The following is a 21,097-nucleotide window of genomic DNA, read 5'->3' as shown; positions in this document are numbered from 1 at the left end:
ATGATTCCAACGGTCCCGCCTTCACTCAATGGAAGACAGCTTAAGCAAGGAAACACTTCAAGAATATTGAAGCATCCCGGCCTGTGACTGCCGACTGCAACACACGTAATGGCCTGCTGCCAAGTTATGGTCCACCCAGCAGAGGCGTTGCAGGGGCCCGGGGGGGGGGCATCTATAGCCCCGGGTCTTTTGGTTGTAGCCCAGGATAGAAGCTCAGAGGCTACAACCAAAAGGCTAGCTAGCCCCGAGTCCCGACAATCCCGACATTAGCAGAGCCCTGATTTTTTCCAGACCTAGCAATACCCCTGCCATCCAGGGAAAGTTGAGTAAGAGAGGGAATGGCCATTTAAACCAAGTTGCAAGCTGAAGAATGGAATGCCAGAGTTACGTTGCAACTTGCTGGTGGCAGTGGTGGTAATTGCAACTACGGCAATTTGATAGAGCAGTGTATAAAACAGTTCCTACGCAGCTGTACTGTGACGGATGCACATGCCCTGGCGATGGTGAGTGCCAGGCCATCGGCTGTGTTGGCCAGTTTGGTTTGCGGGTGCTGGGTTATGGTGAAGAGTGTCTGGATTGAGCATGTGCCCTTGAGAGAGATTGTGTGGGTGAGCAGGAAAGAGAGTGCATGCCGCGTGTGGCTGTATATGCAGTGCGGCATCTTCATCTTGGTGACCGGGCACAGTGCCCGAGGAGGTGCAATGGTGCAGCTGCTGGAAAGACAGTTGGCGAGATGAAATCCTTGCTGGCCAGAACAGGTGCAATGGAGAGGGCGTTTTAGGGATCCCAATGTGAACCCCTCTTTATTGATACAAACCAGAAACTTTATCACTGTACACTCTTGCCACTGATTACTGCATGGATTCCCCTGGCTTGAGCTCTTACTAAAGGCTTTCAGCTCATCTGTCCTGTCTATATGGCCTCTTTGCTATATGCTCAAACCTATACCATTAAGACTCCCTCTCTGTTACTGGCCTTCCTGTCTTCTGGGAAAAAAGGGTGCACTTCCCCATCCAGGGGCTGCGTTTCACCCACTGGGTCCCAGAAAGGCGCTGATAAGGCAGGGTCGTGCAATTGCTGCACCTTTCACTTAGTAAATCCTTTACAGCCCTTAGGATGTTACCCATGGTGACCCTGTGAGACCGAACATCTGTTCAGGTCATTTCAGGGGAGGGATTCATAACCCTATGTTTTACAGCTCCCTCAGGGATATGTAGCTTGTAGCCCAAGTAGTCCCGGCTGAACAGGGCTGCATATTCCCCCAAGGGACTATAGAAATAAACGCACAGAGCCCAGGAATCTATAAAGTAATTAGTGGTAGGAGTGTACAATGATAACGTTTGTCGTTTTATAAAGAGGGATACCCATTGGCATGCCTAAGAAATCCACCTTGGTGTCTGTGTCTCTTGAAGTCGTAAAAAAAGGTAAGTTAAGGACTCACTGTGTAGCCCATCTCCTGCTAACAGCAATGTTATTTGCAGGTGCAGAGCCCCTCCCTGTCCAGCAGGTCTGGAGAACGGGGGTAGTTGGTTCCTGTGGGGACTTCCCATGGTCTGGGGTAGGAGAGGTCTACCCCTTGCCTGAACCAGGGCCAGAAAACAGAGGCCACAGATGGATCAGTGGCCTGGCTGTCAAATCGTAGACCATGGCTGTGTGCTCATATCCAGGGACCGGGATGCCCACAAGGATTCCCAGGAGTCCTGTCTCAAGCTGATGCAGTCCGTGTCGACACCACGCACTTAGAGAGTCCACTTACATCTGAAAACCTTACAGTCTCGTTTGAGGTTAGCACGCTCTGGGTCACTGTTCTGGCTCTCCTCTGGGAGGTCAATTCTCAGTTTCCCTATTCAGGAGCAGCCTATTCGAAAGGGTCTAACTGGAGGTTTCTCTAAATTTGATGCTGGCATCTTCAGCACCCTGCCTCCCTTACTTGGCTGTCCCTAGGTCATCAGTGATATCCAGGACCATTTGAGTTGATAACTTCCAGGTGTTCTGGGTGAAGGTCCCTCTCCAGCAGACGTAGGTGCCTTCCCTTCTTTCTCATCTTGTGCAGAAGCCCCTCATTGTGACTAGATAAACTCATGAGGGTACATCCCCGACCGAGGAACATGCACTGTTAGTACCTTGAATATTTCAGCCTTGTTTGGAGGTTCTGTTGCCTGCAATTCAGTCCAGGACCATCAGCAATGAAGCTTGTCATGCTGGAGCCAGTTCAGTTTCCTCATCAACTAGAACAGATCGATCTGAAGCCACCAACCTTAATCCTTTTAAGATGGCAGCTAAGTGGTAACTGGACCTTGCAATCCAACTGAAGATTCAGCCTCAAATGTGTCCGTCCCGACCTGTTGACACAGGACCTCAAGCCCTGCACACCCGTGGTGTGTGTCCAAGGAGTTTGCTTGGTTTGGGCCACCTGAGTGCTATGGTGCAGACAGCCTAGCAGGCCCTCCCTCAGAGAAGCTATGATCCTTTGGTCCAGCTCTGTTTGCTCTCCGTCGGGAGCAGGCTACGCAGAGGCCCTGGCTCTTCTCCCTCAAGAGCAGGCAACATAACTGATGCTGAGAAGGGCCATTATGCAGGTTATTCCTGCCTCCTTACTCTTGTCATGTGAAGCACATGTCTACCCAGTCTTACGTTATGACTCCAGGTAGCCGTCTTCAGGTCAATGTTCCCTCTAATTATTTTTCTCTAAGTGCGGAAATGATTTTTCTTTGTGCGCACATTATTTTCCCTGTGCGCAATTGAATAACGATGAAAGTTACTTTTTGGGCATGCATAGTTAGTGAGATACCATCTCTGAAGAGTTTGGAAGGCAATTTTCCCTTTCCAACCACTGCGATTCTTTACACATCAGTGTAAAAGGAGCATCTTACAACTCTTTTTCTGAAAATATAGGCTAAATAAAAATTATTTTATATGTGATAAGGAGAGCTTATCAACCGGTCCAAGACTTCAAAATATGCCATAGTACCTAACAAAAGCACTGCTGCGCAGAGAGAAAAACGTGTATGCACAAAGAAAAAACTTTGCATGCTCAGGATAAACAATAGGTTTAGTCGTGGCTATTCAATTGTCAGCACTGCTCAGAGACAATACAGAAAGTGCTTAATGCCATTGGGAAACATCTCATGTTTATGCCACTCTGATGTGGCTGTGAAAAATTCAGACATTATGCAATTTTTGCAAATGGAATAATTGTAACTGAAAGGAATGTGTGGGAAAATATGCCAATAAGAGTTTGTGTCACACTTTAATGGAGTAATTCAAGGGCCAGGAGAAAATGGCACTCATAATTTGTGTAAGGATGATAATTGCATCAGAATAACTGCAGCACAAAATATGATGATCAGAATTCTTGGGCCTCTGCTAACTATCCACGTTATGTTTGTCTGTGAGTTGTGACAACATTTACTCAAAACCGGCTCGGAGGCATATACACCATCCATTTTACTCCCTAAAAACAGGGCAATATGTCCAACCAAAACAGGAAGCTGTGAACATATAGGAATCTACCCCTGCTTCTACCCACAACTTTCCACTGACATCTCTTCTAATCAATGACCAGCAGAGCAGTGGGATTGGTAGAGACTCAAATAATATTACTGCCCGATCTCAAGAGGAATTTTAAGGGGAAAGAAAATATTTTAATAAGCATGAAGTATCCCTACTAGAAAAGCCAACTACTTTCTTACTTACTGAAAAACCTTTTGATTCCAAGTATGGAGTAAAATCGTATACGAACCCTGCTTGGAACCCTAACATAGGAAGTGAAATTACAGGGTACATAATACAGTTTATAGTTTTGCCCACCCTTGCTCACCACAGCCTACACAAAACTCAACAAGAGCCTGAATGCGGTTTCTTCTGGTGCCCTGTTGAAGATCATTACATGTATTTGCCCTTTAAGTCAACAGTAGCAATGCTCACAGGTACAACATATTGGGTACCTTCTTCTTTAACTAGGGATATGCGCTGTTATCAGTTGAACAAGATGCATGGGGATGCTAGAGACAATAAAAGCAAACCCATGATTATATTGAAAAGCCCTCAGTTGCTGAGCATAGACAGAAAGCGAAGGTGCAGTTTCTTAGACTATTAATATAGTTTCCTATTCTTTAGCAAACAAACACTTCCTTCACTGTACTGCCAAAATATCTGATTTGGTTGTTAAAAGTTGCTGATTTGTTCTTCACACCAAGTGAGTGTTCTCCTGTTCCCTTCCACCCGTTCCCCTCTCCGGCTCATGTACTAGTCTCCAATATTAGTTGACAGGGCTCTGTAAAAAGTGAGGGATTGTAGCAGTAAAACACTAACTAGGATATTTGCATACCTACAATACAATGCAAGCAAATCCAATTGAACGTCTCACATTGATATTATGTGGAGTTTAAACAAATGTCATAAGTCTCCATGTGCACAATTACTATGAAGAACATACAATATTGTTTGCAACATAACCCACCTTTCAATTGTTGTGTAGGATTATACAAGTGCTCAGTGAAAACAGTCGTGTATAGCAGCGAGTTAACATATCATTTGTTAAGGTCTATGCTCCATGGAACTCTGAACATTTTGAAAGGTTGCAGATTGTGTGAAAAACATTCTAGTTATCTGAATATTGTTGCACTCATTTTATTTACGAATATTGGAAGACAGAATACATACCAATTTTCCCTTGCAGGCCAAATAAATGAAATTGCAATGTTGCTCTCCACATATAGGGTAATGTCAGCAATGCTAAAGTAGGAGACGCTGAGAATGACATTTGCCTACTCAAAATCCTTAAAGGGCAAATTAATATTTGAGTTTTATAATGTGTTAACTTGCAAGGGGGCTTTTCAAAGTGCTTGTGTGACATATGTGCAAAGAATAGGAAGCATTGGATGAGGTTACACATCCTAGTAGCTTGCTTACGTACAGTCAGTATCCAATATTTGAGCTGAAACTTGGATTACATAGTGTGGGTAATGCTTTTGCTAAGGCACCATGAGTAACAGAAATTCTTATGAATGACGTTCAAGCACATTATAACAAACATAAAACAAGACTAGTATCTAAGTCTGCTAACCTTTTGCAGAGCTAAGGCTTGGCAGAGTGAAGGTTGTCGGGTAATATCTGAATGTGGTCTTGGGCAGAGTTTGAGTCATGTGGTAGAATAAAGTATGGGAGTCATTGGTGGGGAGGGACGATAATTTGGTTAATGTGTGCATGCATTTCTTAGTTATATGTTCTGTTCATTGAACCACTTTTTCATATTCGTTTTTATCCTCTTGTCGGAGTATTCTGTTTTTAGGGTTTTTATGTTTTTAAGGTCAAGCTTGTATAGTAGGGCAATGTAAAAAGGTTAGACCAGAATATCAAGAATAGTAGTATAATTTATCTTCATTTTGAGAGAAAGCAAATATTAGGTAGCTGCTGTGGCTTGTCGCTTATTAAATCTTTTATGAATAGGTGGAAATTGTCTGTGTGCGCTGCTGAAATTCTTCTGAGCAGCACCCAGAAGGAATCTGGGCAAGCGCACATGCGCACAGCTTAGAGGGAACATTGCTTCAGGTACTTCCTGTGGTTGTCAAGCCACTGCTTCAACCTCAGGAACCGGAAATGTGTTGCTAAGGATTTGTATTTTGGAGAAAGAATGAAATGCAGCTGTGTGCTGTCTTGAAACTACCCCTCGTCCCCATGACATCTTCAGCCTTTTTCTGGCTTCCACTCTTGTCTTCCTCTGGAGCTGCTCTAGAAGGCTTTATGGGCGTTTCCCCAGTTGGAACAACTCCCCACCTTTTTTGCAAGGGGGCAGACCTATCAGGGTGGGGAGGGCAGGGCGATCTTCCTGCTACGCAATTTGCCCCCCAGAAGTTGGCTAGAGAGGGATCCACAGAGTTTAATACTTTCCTGGAGATGCTTGTGAATGCCAACAAAAACAGCAGGGTGTCTGAGGGGAACTACTCGTTCCAGCAGCACTTATGCCCAAACAAGCCTACGAACATAGCGGAATGAATATTCAGAACGTGGAACTCTGATCGATAGCTTACCCCCCGACACGCCACCCCCCCCCCCAATAGGGTTGCAGGCAACTTTGAAATGCCACAGAATGGTGCATCCTGAATTCCAAGATGACACCAATGCGATATGAGGCATTTCAAACCTCACCCAGAGCCACAAAACAGGAAACACAGTTGAATACTGATAATCTTTGGGATAGGAAATAAGAGCGAGAGAGAGAGAGAGAGAGAGAGAGAGAGAGAGAGAAAGTAATAATAGAATAAAAAGAACATTAAGGAGGTCCTTAGAAATGAACCAATTTGAAAGCTTGCAACAAACAAAGCATAGACGAGTCCAACATCGAAACAGCGTCCATATTTTCCCACAGATTCATGGGTATAAAAGGGCGTGGGAAAACGTAAATGGCGTGAGAGCCCCAGTGGAAGCAGGTGTGCTGACAACTGCTTGCTAGTTGTAAGATAAACTGTTGCCTTGAAGAGGGTAGACCGCCTGCTGAAGGTGGGTAGGCAGGAGCACTGCCAGATTTGCGGTAGAGAGCAACGGCACAGGGAAGTCTGGCCCATTGGAAGAAGAAACTATGGTTGGTCTATACTGGAGAGACAGGGGAGGGAATTGGAGAGCCTGAAGTCTGGGCCTTCCACCTGCGACCTGGAGGAAAGTGATTGAGAAGGAACCAGATCCCATTCAGGAGGGTGGCAATACTGACCGTCTAGAGACAACTCCAACAATTCAGAAATGGAGAGACCTGCTGCAAGTTGAGTAAAGAGAGTATCTAACTACTCATTGCCAACAAGGGAGGAAAAGACCCCCTAATAACAGAAAGGAGAACCAGAAACGGTTGAAAAAAATTCCAGGCCAGACAGGGCGAAGGGCAAGATATCCCAAGCCAGTCCATAAGTACTCTGTGGAATAATGCAGCTGGATTCTGGAGGATCCTGGGTACAGTGAGTGCTCCTTGCATACATTGCAGCGTAGGAGTCTTTTGTGCTGTTTTTGATGAGAGAGATGGGGATTCTGAGCCATTTTCATTGCCTGGATAACAGAACATTGCTTTGTGGGTTAGGGTTAGCTAGAAGGCAAAAGGACTCGTTAAGATTATGTGGAACTCTTCTGTCGGGCACTTTTGTTACACTCCTCATTGGCTAGACTAGGCCATCCCCAGGGGATAAAGCTTACTAAGGGTAGGTCTGCAAATAATGGTGTAACACACCACCTGTCTCCCTATTTTATGTTGCCCCGTCCTTGGCCACGCTTCTTAGACTGATCTCTTAAAACTTGTAGATTACCCCCTAGTTCCTGTTGGCCTTTTTACCTACCTCATCCTCAAAACAGCACAAAACAAAAGAACTGTTGGAAAAGAGACCGGTTTCCACGGTATCATTGCTCGGAATTCTTACAGAGCCACTTCCCCTCGAGGCGTCCCTCTGTAGGCGCTACCCCCTTCTAATGGTGAACCCTACCATGGAGAACCCACCACCCTTCGGCCCTTGGGAAGGGGAATGACCGAATGATGGGGAACATCTGTAATGCCTCCCTCCCCCCCAACGGCTCACCAAACTGGTAGTTTGTTAAAAGATGATGCGAATAAGTGTACAGCATTCACTTCTGATTAAACACATATTTATTACATTATCATCGAAAATAGGGTTAGACTTTTCCTATGGCAGCATGGGCGGGGTGCTGTGAGCAGAGATGCCGATTCCTATCTGCGAGCACACCTGCAAGTGCACTAACAACACAAGCACGATGTGGGCAGGCAGATAGTGCCTTCTGTCGGCGCATCTAGGCGCTTGTTTTTTTTTTTTAAACATGACTGTAACATTTGAAAGGGCGGGTGTCCTGGGCCCCCGTTTCCCAAAGGTGGCAGCGCTTAGCCTTAGTTGTTGGATTGATGGCACTGGAAGGATGAAGTAAAGTGAAGCATGTTCTCAGTAGTCAGTGGTTTGAAACCTGTCTTTTGTAGGAAATGGAGAATATGTGTATGCACGTAAGTGTGTATTATTGCAGCTCCACCTGTATGGGGAGAACTGTCTAATCTGCATTGGCGTGCCTCAGTGGGTAATTCCCATCATGCTGGCATGCTTTGTGGGTGAGGGAGTTGCTTGGCAATGCCAGTGTGTGTTCCCTGAGGTAATAGGCAGCCCTTTATGAGGATAAGTTTGGGTTTACTTACATGGTTTCTAATGTGGGCTACTTCCTCTGGCAGGAAGGGCATATCTTTGCTATTTGGGTTAATTAATCGTTTCTCTAAACCCAGACCGGGATTCGAACCAGTGTTGCTCTATGTGTCTTGCTTCCAAGCCCATGAGCTATCCCCCGGCCGGCAGGTTGCGCATACTGATGATCTGAATATGCTCAGCTATATTACTAAGGACTCATTGCAGCTATGGCGGCAATCGTAAAAACAAGTGGAATTTTGAACACATATGTGATATTTTGTCCTGGGGGTACATGGAAAGTATTGCATCAGGTATTATATGGGATATTTACCCCATACCCTATGCCATACATATTGCATGTGATCTCAACCTGTGGTTAGGGAGTATTAAAATAGTAGGTATTTAAAGTACCCTACTAGCTTCCCTATCAGCCTGAGAGTTCGTGCACCAGGCACGCTTCTTGGCGTCACAGTTTCAGGGTTATAGCACCCAGAATGCTTCTTGCTTTCTCATTCTCAGCGCTAAAGTGGCAGCAAGGCTCTTGCTGTGTATCCAGTGAAATAGCAGTGGTCTTGCTATGCCTTCAATGGCACAGCTCTGTATCCAGGCTTCCACAATGCCTGCAGAGACTCAGCATGATGGGATGAGCCCAGATATATATCCAGTGAAATAGCAGTGGTCTTGCTATGCCTTCAATGGCACAGCTCTGTATCCAGGCTTCCACAATGCCTGCAGAAACTCAGCATGATGGGATGAGCCCAGATATAGCACACAACTCAATCTCATGCTAGCGGTATAGAGCCCATTGGATTCTTCGGTCTGCAGTGGGGCTCCACCAAGACTGCAGATAAATAACTCCTATCTCGTTCTATGCAGTGCATCCAGAGATGTAGCGCCCAGCTTGCTCTACGGTAGTTCCCTTGATATAACGCCGAGCTTGCTCTGCAGCTTACCCTATGCCTCCAGCGATATAATGTTCAGCTCTCTATCTCTTGCCACTAAGTATATAGGGTCTCATCACGAATGGGCAGTATCCCAGCGGTAAATCCTCCAGGATACCGCCCAACGCAAATAGCATTACCGCAACTCGGTCCAGCGCTATTAGCGCCGGATCCGCAGTTGTGGTGCAGTGGTAAGTCCCCATTTATATTGTGTCATTTGGACCCCATGGGGCATTTTTCACCACAATTACCGCATCGCAAATACCACTGGAGTAATTGCACTGAAAAGGGGAAGTAAGTCGGCAGATTTACCACCAGCTCAGAGCTGGAGGTGAACCCCCAACGTTCCGCCCAACTCATAGTTTGGGATATATGACCAGCTCCCTATGCCCTGCCTCCAAGGATATAGTGCCCATCTTGCTCTACACTCTTTCGAGGGCTATAATGCCCAGCTTACTCTGCAGTTTACAGTTTGCCTCTGGGGATATAATGCCCAGCTCTTTATGCAGTTTGCACAGTACCTTACCTCCAGGGATATGGCACTCTGCTCAATTTGCAGCTCTCCAAGCGGTACGTTCTTTTTAGTCTCATGCACTTTTGATCATCTCTTTTCCTCTTTACCCTTCCTCAATTTGCCTCTACGTTGCACATGCATGTATATGCATCTGCTGATTGGCACTACCTGCAGCTGTTGGTTCTGCATTACTTCCAAGGCTTCAGAAAGACAGCAGGCCACTTTGAAGTCAGGTGTGGGGGGATGCACTTCCCTCAAGAGTGGGGTTGAATGCATCTACGATTTTCAGAGCACTATGTGCACGGTGCGTTATTCAATGACCCCTCTATCATGGACAGCCTGTTTGTGAAGCTTCGATAAAGCCCTTTCCAAGAAGGAGTTTGAGTGGGCAGGGTTAGGCCACTCCATGGCTCTCTCACTTCTGAGACTCTGTAACCAACACTTATTTTCTTAAACAGTGTGGCATCAGAGCAGGGTCCTGGCTGAGTTTGCAACCCCTCTCAACCATTTACATAACCCTTGAATGCATTCAAGGTGAAAAGAGCACAATCAGAGGCATAGCCCAAAATGTGGAGCCCTCCCTGCGAGCCATGCTGAGCCCCCCCCCCAAGCTTATGAACAAAGCACAGGGCATGTCGCACCCCAGGCAGGCCCGGACCACCATGTGTGCGCAATGTCCATGATGATTATGCCTACTCCAAGTGAAAGAAGTAAAGATGTTTTTAATCAAAGCTTAAATATTTCACCAAGTGTGGAAAGAAGGGGGTGGTTCATGGTCCCAAAATATACCACTGTTGGCTGCTGAGTTGTTTTAGTGGAGGGTGTAAATATTTGCCACGAATATTAGATTGCGATCAAGCATAGCGAGGGGTCCCGAACTAATGAAAATTAGTTTTGGGGCGTGGGTTGAGGTGGATTCTTCCCCCTCTCATGAGAAAGTGCTTTGAATAATGGGTTAAATGGTGCATTACACAGCACATTTTCTGTGAAAATGTGGGTAGAAGGCCAGACAGTTTGCAATCAGTTTTGTAGGGTGTTGGGTAACTCATGGAAAAAACTAAAACAGATGGAAGTTACCAAACGTGCACAAGTGCATTTCCCAATGCATTGCCATGCCGGTCCCTTCAATATATGCCAGTATAACAACATTTTCATGCTGGTTGTGCCCATACATTTCCATGTTGGCTCACCCAACATATGTTAGTATTACCATTTAAAAAGATACTCATGCTCGCTTTAGGATGTTTTTGTAGCATCATTAATGGCACTAGGCATAACGCTGGCTCTGCCAATATATGCCAGTATTCCTATGTAAGAAAATACTCTGTTGGTTAGGCCTTTAAAAGTGACATGTCACAATAAGAAAACATGTTCAAACTAGTGCCAATGTAAGCCAGTCTAGACCCATAAGAACACTTACCATCCTTGCTTCATCATAGATGCTCATTTAATAAAAGGTAATGCTACAGTAAGAAATAAAACACACAAGGGAGCGCGATAAGAGCACTAGTCCCCTATTAAGTCATTTTTGAACAAAAATACTATAACAAAAGCAGTGTGAGGATTCTCTCATCAACAATCATAGTTGGAGAACTTCTTCAATAAATTGTGAATTGTTAATATAGTTGTTCATTATAATGGCTAGCCTGAAAAGCTAACATGTCTTTTGACCCATAACCGCAGGTCTTCATTAGGGATGCAAACATGGCAATAAAAGTGCAGAACAATAAAAAGACACAATCAAAAACATAAACAGAAAAAGGTTATAGTTATACGTTACTAAATGTAAATATGTTCCCATTTCAAAATATGTATTGTATCCATAAGTGGATTCAGTATGGTATACCACTGGGACCACTGCAGTCTCAAAACCCCGTTCTTCAACAAGATTAAGTACTTTTTTAACAGGACAACGGGATGGCTTATCCTTAGCTTGATCAGGACAAAGCATTCAACACACAGGCATGCACCCACCCAGAACATTAAAAAACACACACTATGATATTTCATTTTATTCACCCACCACTTACTGACCCATACCACATACATACATATGACAAGCACTTCACACAGGCAAAATACACATCACATTCATTTAAATCCATCTTACATGTTTTTCCAGCTTCAGTCCGTCACTCCAGGCCACCCTCGGCTCCACCGTGCTGCTCACAAACAGGAACCAGGAAGCTGGGAGAGCTTTGTGGTTCCTGTATATGAGCCACATGGAATCCAGAAGAGAAGGTGTTGGAGCTGAATGTGGCATGTGACATATGACACATGTCATGGTCCCCTCGAAACCCTACTGAACGCTTCCTTCTCGCGCTACAAGCCCCGGCCCAGCCTTCACCCTGATGGTTGAGGATTATGCTGGGCCTCCCCCAGACTTGGTGTGGTGGGGCCCTCGCACTGCAGGGGCTACGGGTGCCCCTGCTACTCCAGGAGCTTAAGTTTTTTTAAAACTGTTTGCCCCTTTTCTGTTATTGTAATATGGGCTGTGCAGAGAACCAGATGGACTAGTGGAGTGACAGAAACATTTGAACGTAAGTCATTAGATAATGAAATACAGTGCAGAACACCCAAAAAACAGAAATACTTTTGCATTTCAAAAGATAGGTTTACTTTATATTTTGAAATTCAGTGAGATGAGAAGACGGAACACTATGGGCCTCATTCCGAGTAGGGCGGTAAGGGATACCGGGCACCGTTAAGGAGACCGGTGCCGGTTATCCCTTACCGCCCTACTACGAGGTCCCTTAGCGGGTCCCTCCTTCAACGCCTGGTTTTACCAGGCATTATGGACGGGACCCGCTAATGGACTTGAGAGCTAATAACGGTACCACAAATTGCCGTACCGTTATTAGCTACTTCCCCATTCCCATTGAGCCCCGTGGGGGCTCAATGGGAATGGGGAATGGATTTTTCAATGGGGATTTACCGGTCCCGCAAAGGTCGGACTACACCGGTATGTCCCCATTGAACCAGGTCAGATTCGGTACCAGTACGGGAGGTAGTCATGGCGCAAATAGCACCATGACTACCACCATACTTGGAATGAGGCCCTATATTTGTATTGTTGAAATTCTGTAATGTACTCAAATAATACCTTCTGTGTGCGTGGACTTAAAAAAGACTATGCAGCATAGTGTTGCATCATGAAAACAATAACAGGGGTCTGCAACCTTTGGCCCTCCAGATGTTTTGGACTGCAACTCCCACTAGTTCTACCCAGCATAGTCAACGCTGAGGAGTCATGGGAGTCGGAGTCCAAAACATCTGGAGAGCCACGGGTTGCACTGTAGACCACTGGATTAGAACTTCGGAGGCATCTTCAAAGTGTATCTTAGGCATCTATATCATATGGACAATATCAGATATCCAAAACACATATCTCCCCAAACTATAAGAGCAGTGACAGATTTTCAATTTGCATCTGACAATTGCAAAAATAAAGTGCAAAAAAGTGTCTATTGCACATGAATAAAAAACCAGCTAAATGGAATCCATCATGCTCTGTTATACATTTCAAACACCTCAAAACGGCAGAGGAAAAAACACAACTTCATTTGCCACATCTGTGACACAAAACTTCACTTTAAGACTGTGTAAGAGCTGCAGGAAATAACATAAATATATAGATTGGTATCCCTGGGAGCAAACCTATTTTCACTGTGGAATTCTAGGCAGACATGGGCGACAACCATGATGTTAGATATCAGGAACAAAGAGCCCAACAGACGCCAGGGGTCCATTGGCACATTGCACGTGACTACTATATTTCCACATGGTCAGGACATTCTAGCTGTACAAAAAAGAATGATGCCGGGGTGTAGATAAGCCGGAAGCAGCAGACAAAACCCCGGAAGTGGACAGTAAAATAACTGAGGGATGAACAATCACTTGAAAGTAGTTCAAAGAACAAGGTGTGCCGGAGGCATGAAAAAGCAATGAGTCAATGGAATGAATAGCATTGAAACTGGAGCTGTAAGAGGTCAGTTCCAGGCCTTACTGCACAAACCGTGCACTGGTACACGAGTAAATGTGCACGGTGTTAGCACCACAGCAAAAACGTATTCTTTCAGTGAATGTTGGCACCAGGATAATTCTCACCCTGGTGCAAATGTGGAGATGAATGTTCTTAGCAGTAGGCTACATTTTACCCTGTTGAAAGAATACATCGAAAGAAGATGTTTCTGCACTGGGTTCCTTTTTGTCTTAGCTACCAGTGTGCACAATTGCACTTGCACTATTGCAAAGTTTAGTTTATGTACCGCAGCCCCCTGATTGTTCAGGTACCACCCTTCCCAGATGCTTCAGAAGTATCAGAAAGCCGCATCAATGCAGTGTCGCCCAAAGTGCCGGGAGGATTTGCCAGACATACTAGAAGAACCGGAAGGCTGAAGGAAATGATCATAAAAGGAAAAGCACAATTGAAACAGTGTGGCCATTGAAACGCCATACAAAGAAACGTGCTTGCAATCCAAACTAAAGACAACCTGGACATGTAAGACAACCCGATATCTAGAGAGCACATCTAAGCAAGACAATATCCGAATGGTGGGATTGCCCGAACATTTAGAGGAAGCCCAGGGAGTGCATGCAAATGGTGAAAAAAGGCTAGACAAAAGATTTTCGGTCAGGTGGATAAACCTTCTTTTAACATTCCACAAATCACATTACCCAGAAACTTATTTCATGAATGCCAGATAGAAAAGGGGGGAGTCAGCTATACTGTTGATCATACCTAGTACTTGCAGATGAAATCTCTGTCAATGACCTGTCCATAGAATGTGATGGCCACGACGCCGACCAGGCTTTCCATGGGGCTTTTGAAGAACGTTTAATTAGGACTTTGTTGGTAACTGAAGTCAAGAATCGCATCTTCACATAATTTTTCAATCCAGACCCTTTGCTAAGCTCTGTGTGGCATTAATGGTGGCAGGTCTTGTATGACTCGCCTCTTTATGGGGTGTGTTACCAATGTGCACCTTTTTAAAATTGTGCATTATAGACTGGGCTCAGCTCAGTCATAAAACTTGTCCCAATGGCCCTAGCTTTCTACTCAACTAATGCAAGAAATGTTGCTTTTGCCCATGTGTTGACAGGATAAGGCACTGCCTGACACCCGCTTCTCGTTCTATGAATTGTTTTGTATCCGGGTTGCATTATTTATGCATTCCTGCTCGGTTATGCGCAAGGTTCTCAAGAGCCATTAACATTGTGACTCCTGCACTTTGACATTCAGAATATACTGCATCCCCATAAGAGCATGGCTTATCATATGATCCCATCCTTACCCATGAGCATCTATAATTCAGGACACATTTGCCATAAGCATCCCTGGTCAGACGAGGGAGTAATTGACTACAGACAAGTGTTGCAGTAAATCCTAGAGGAGGAACACTGCCCCTACCTAATGCCATATGATCAGCCGATGACTTACCCTAACAAATAGAGATGCTCTTTCTGGATAATGAGCTCCTAGTATAAGATGAAGACACCAGACTAGCTTTCTGCTGCTTCTTATATCACAGTGTTTACAAAATGACTCATGCTTTATTATTGTTTTTTTCATAACATGCTTTATACTTGAGTTCGGTTTCTAAGCACAGATCAGGGATTCAAACCTCTGTTGCTCTGCATGGTCTTGCTTCCAAGACCCATGTGGCGTTGCCCAGTGATATCTTCCATTCACAATACTTTTTATTCAAGGATATGTACGGATAGTGAGTTATGGAATGTAGTCATAGCATACTTAGGTGGCAAATGTAAAAAAAAAAGTAGGAGAGAAATGAAATATAAGTAAAGCATACTTTTTTAAAAACCAACAAAGAGATCACATATGTCCTGCATGGGGGATAACAGACGGCAGGATTTAGCTAAATGCGTCAATTTCATGGTTCCTGCAGTTAGATCGAGAAGACTCGCCATGTTATAGCACCCCATAGGATTTCAATGTGCCCGTGGTCACTGCTGGAGGTATCCTAGCTCCAAAATGTGCCGGAGAAGCAACAATAAATTTTCCCAGCGGGAACCTCTCCCAATCTCCTATGAAGCATCAGAACAGTTTAGGGATGTTTCCCTCCGAAACACAATGTGAAAATGTATCCAAAAGAAACAGTCAAATATATTAGGAGAAATAGTTACAGCACCATGGGACTCATTACAAGACCATGGGACTCATTACAAGTTTCCCGGTCCGGTAGTTACGGTGCCGGTAAGCTACCGGCACCGTTACTACTGTACCGGCAAACTCCGAGTTCTGCTCGCGGGTGCCTTCCCACCTGCCAGGTATGACCTAGCGGGCGTACCGGAACCCGCGAGCAGACACTGACGGTAGCACCGGCACCATTCTGAATGGTGCCAGCACTACCGGCCTCCTCATTTCCATTGAGCCCTACGGGGCTCAAATGGGAATGGGGAGTAAGAATTTCCGGCGTCTGGCAATGGGGAAATACAGGGTCCGCCAGGGCTTTAATGGCCCTGTATTTCCCCATTGCAAGTTTGGCGGCAACCTGCCGGTTTTACCGGCAAGGCTATCACCGAACTTGTAATGAGGCCCCATGTCTCTTGCGCATATGCCTGTTAAGTGTGTGTCGATGTATTTCTAGCTAGTAGTTAGAGAAAGATCAGAACTAGCAGTTTGGTTGGTTGAATATTCGTATTAATAATGGTATGTCTCTGTTGCGTTTTCACAATTATTAATTTTATTCCATTCATCATAGGTCCTGGTTGTACTCAAGTAGTACAGATGGCCTGGTGCTGGTCTTTATCAAGGCTGGGCTTAGTTTGAGTGCTTGAGCAACAAATGATCGATATGACAGGGGTTCGCCCCTATTAACCATCAGCAGATATACGAAAGAATGTCCTCGTGTTGTGATCAATGATTCATATCAGTTCACATGGAGTGGCTTGATAACCTTGTCTCCTTATATAAATATTTTAATGTTTTATTTTATTTTAATATTTTTCAGTTCATAGAACCTTTCACATTAATACATAAATACAAGGGAAAAAAATGATCCAATCTGCAATACAATTACATTTCATAATATACTAAATGTAGAGAATTTACACAGTCAATACTGATATAGTACATATAAACATTGGAAGCAAACCCTGTCAGGTTTTTGCTGTACAAAATATTCAAAGTCTCCTTGTTAGGGAGCAACCTGTACCCTAATGGGCTTACGCGTGTGTGTGTTAGAGGTTGTTCCCTAACAAGGAGACCTATGGACTCCGAAAAGAGGGACTAACACTGCCCTACGACCACTTGCAATCCTGTGGTAAACCCATGCGAACAGGTCGCAGTAACAGTAAGCGATTTTGGCAGTAAATCAGTGGAATTACCACAGAATTAGCGCCAAACTCGGAATGAGGCCCTATTGCTTCACTTTAAGTGGCATACAATCTAGGATAGCAGCTAACACAACAGATAATCTAGGTAGCAGTAATACAGCAATGTGGCAATTCATCTAGGGAGAAACTATTCAGTGGGTAACAAATCCATCTTTCCTTACTACTGTTACAAAGAGGCATACAAGTTAGGTATTTTCATGTCAAACGGCTGAGCCCCATTCCAGCCGGGACAACCTAGTAAAGCCTCTGGTCACTGACAATGAAACTGAGGAAGAGACACGCCAAATCGAGTAAAGGGTGTCTATAGGGAGTCCAGATCTTCCCGGACCTCACTGAGCAGTAAACAGGTCTGTTCTCGCTGACTCCAAGAAATATATCATGGTTTCCTGTTTTATTGACAGATGTGCCTGTATTAACAGTATATTATAAGGCATACAGTCCTTTATTTTCAATAGATATCTCAAGACTTACTTCTTTAGTAAGTTTCCATTTAATAACTGATCTACATTTTTCATATGAGTGCCGTTATATATGTAGTTTATACATGAATGACTTTTTATTGTAACCATAGTCAGTCAAGTATTGTAACAGTGAGAATGACAGGTAGCCTTGACAATTCTGTGGCAACAATTGGGTCACCTGTACAAATAATTATTTTTTACGTGTGTTCTAACTTAAACATAGCATCGAATCTGCAGTGATGCTCATTACATCCTTTTATGGATGTGAGCGTGTTTATCATGTTTCATTGTACTCATACAATGTTTAAAGTACTAATGTTTCATTTATCCACCTGTTTATCCTATTCAATATCAATTGTAGTCTCAGCAATCCTTCCCTCCCACATATGTTTATAGTAATGTGTGCACTATTCCAATATGGCGCCTGTACACCCAACCCCATACGGATGTTTTTTTCTGGAAAAATGGCTGCCATAGTTTTGACATGTCATCGAAAGTAACGGTCCAAACAGCTCTCTGATCTACACTATAAATTATCTCAGAAAGCAGCACTTCTTTGACCCTGTGGTTGCCAGAAGCCGCTGGTTTCATTAACAATCAGTTCCTCTGACACTAGTAAGTGAGAATACAATCTCGGGCATTTTTTATTTATATTTACATGTGGCTTTTGTCTGTTTCATACGGATACTTATACATTTTGTCCTATCAGTCAAAACATCCACTTTATTTATTTTTCTTCTGATTTTCTTCCTCTTTAGATTTTATACTGGGTTCAACAACTCCACAGAGATACACTTTTTCTGGAGCAGCCATTGGGTGAGTGCGGTTATCTGTAAGTGCCATCCACGCTCACTCTTAGGTTTCTACATTTTTACTGATTGTGAAATGCTTTGCTTTTCATAGGGTTTCCGCTCATTATATGGTGCATGTTGAAACTAATTAGGAAGCGACGAGCTAGGCACAACACACAGTAGTGTGTTTGTTTTCTCTACAGGCACCCATACACCGACTGTAGCTAAGACACTTATCTAGGTTTTACCTCTGTTAATGAATATTAATTCAATATTCTTAATGCATCTAATGACAACCCCATGAACTCGTATATTGGTAATTTTCCAGGTTCCTTTCACCACCTATAAGATCATGGTCCCTGAAGAAAATCCCCACATCTACAAGGGGGCATTGAAACATGTCGGGTGACAATATCAGGTTCAATACATTTAATAACAAGAATTCACAGAAATGTGTGAGACCCTATGATCTTTGTTAATGTCTTTCTTTTGATTGATTCAAGTATGAGTATGTGGTGTTATGAACATGATTATTGTAATTTCTATTTCTGTGAATTGTACAGCACTATTTGCACTCTGTATTTGTGGTATTTGGTAGGTATACATGTTGCATTTTTGGTATCTGGTGTGTGTGTGTTCATGTTGTCTTTTTTAATTATACAAATGTTGTCCTTATAAAGAAATGTGTTACAAACTGATTTTTTAATAAAACGTATTCTAACCTTTCTTACAAGGTCACTATATATTTTTATAGCTTTGAATGTATTAAGGTATTATTTCCTCCTTTTACACTGGCCGTTTGGGGATGCCTATATAACTGACTTGGGTTGTCTTTTGTGATTGTATCATCCACAGTATCAATACTGAACACAGTAAACCGGTGAAGAGTAGGATCCACCGGATGTGCAACAAGGTCAAGGACATCATCAAGGGGGAAGTCTCCAAGATGTTGTACTTGGGGGTTATTGAGCAATCCTGCAGCCCTTGGGCTGGCCCAGTGGGATTGGTCACTAAACATTCCTGTAGCAGGAAAACTGAAGTCTGCTTTTATGCCAACTACAGAGGGCTCACTTCTGTCACTAAGGCAGATAAATAGGCCACACTGAGGGCGGATGCGATATTTCACAGGAAAGGGGTTGCCAAGTTTATGAGTACTTTTGACCTCACAGCAGGATACTGGCAGGTCAGTCTAACTGATCAAGCAAAAGAAAAGAGAGATCAGCGTGTTGCACTCAAGAGGGCCACAATCAGTTTACTGTTATGTCGTTTGGGATAAAGAATTCCCTTTCAACCTTTCAGAGGATGGAAAACCAGGTACTGCCGACTTAGATGACATTGCAGTGTTCAGTCATACTTTGAAAGATCATCTATTCCATCTGAAATGGGTGCTTCAAGCCATGCAGAAGTTGGCTTGACTATCAAGGCCTCCAAGTGATAGCGCAGGGAACTGTGGCACTGAGTAGGTGGCCATAAGAAGCAGCCTCTCCAGACCAAAGTCCAGGCAGTGATGGATTGGGACATTCCCACCACCCAGACTCAAGTGACAGCCTTCATGGGCCTCACAAGTTATTTCATATTTTTATCAAGGGGTATGGGACACTTGCCCTTCCCCTCAACAATGTCATCTTTAAAATGTCGCTGAAGAAGGTCACCAGGACCCAAGCCTGTCAGACCTCCTTCCAGAGCTTGAAGAATGGTCTGTGCAGGCCTCAGTTCTAAAGATCCCAGATTATGGGAAGGAATTAATTATCAAGACAGAGGCCTGTGAATTTGATATTTGTGCAGTGTTAGCACAACTGACCTCTGAGGAGGTAGAACAACCTTGTGCATACCTAAGTAGGTGCTTGACTAAGTGAGAGCTGAACGGGGCCAAAATTCAGAAGGAATCATTTGCAGTGGTTTGGGTTATACGCAAGATGAAACCCTACATTGTTGGGTGTAATTTTACTTTCCATCAGACCACAGACCTCTTAGGTTGCTTGTGACCATGCAGAGGGAGAATCCCAAGTTATTGCTTTGGGCCATATCCCTGCAGGGTTTGGACATGGACCTATCCAATGGGGTTAGAAATAAGACCTAAGTTGCACAAAGGGGACCACATATGTTTGCACTTTTGCGGGAAAGGTTCCCCTACATGCTGTTTCCTACCTTTTCACCATTTAGTAAAAAAGTAAAGTGCAATTGCCTTTACGCCAACTTTTCCACTAAGTGTGTAGAATAGTATAAATGCCTCCCATAGCTAATAATACTGAGTGGCATTTACAATGGATTCCAATGGAAAAGGATGCAGATTGCACAGGAATCCAAGGGTTTCCTGCCAACATGATATTGCATGCTAGTGGGAAACCAGGCAGATTTGGCAGCTGGAGCTGGACGAGGTGGAAGAGCAGATGGATTTGTTAAGTCTTTACCGTACAATTCCGGCTTTAAAAAAATCCTGTGAGCCATAAAATGTGGTTATAAACATGGCGTCACGCGTTTACAACCACTTTTTATGCTTTCAGATTTTTTTAGCATGAACCCCTATTTCGAAATTGCTAGCAAGCAGGATAATTTTTAAAACCCTTTTAGTCAGATTCATTTCCAAAATCAGATGGAAAATGCTCCACAGGTTGCATTCGAGTGCCTCTGGGATGTTACTTAAATAGAAACACCAGCATTCATGTGGTGCACACAACAAACCGGAATCTATATTATTTTTCACCATTGCCACAAACGAATGTCCAAATATCTGCATGATATTGGCCAACAGTCTATCAGTGACTATGAATAAGCTCATCAATGGCCGATGTTATTAACCACTTAGAATCATTGTAGCAATAGCCCCAGTCTCCAAATGAGGCATCTTGAAGTGACCACAGTACTTCTGAGG

General features: G+C 43.9%; 1 long non-coding RNA gene across 1 annotated transcript in view; it reads left to right on the top strand.

Moving 5' to 3' along the window:
• LOC138511026 (uncharacterized) overlaps positions 1 to 18,251 on the top strand; it is a 94,372-nt gene extending 76,121 nt beyond the window's left edge. Inside the window, exon 3 of the long non-coding RNA XR_011280544.1 lies at positions 18,193 to 18,251. This is a non-coding gene — a long non-coding RNA (uncharacterized lncRNA). The remainder of the gene's footprint in view (positions 1 to 18,192) is intronic.
• Positions 18,252 to 21,097: the final 2,846 nt, after the last annotated feature.

This window comes from Ambystoma mexicanum, chromosome 6p (genome assembly GCF_040938575.1).
Source record: "Ambystoma mexicanum isolate Mex_15411 chromosome 6p, UKY_AmexF1_1, whole genome shotgun sequence".
Classification (NCBI taxonomy): domain Eukaryota; kingdom Metazoa; phylum Chordata; class Amphibia; order Caudata; family Ambystomatidae; genus Ambystoma; species Ambystoma mexicanum.
This window is presented reverse-complemented; position numbering and strand designations above follow the sequence as displayed.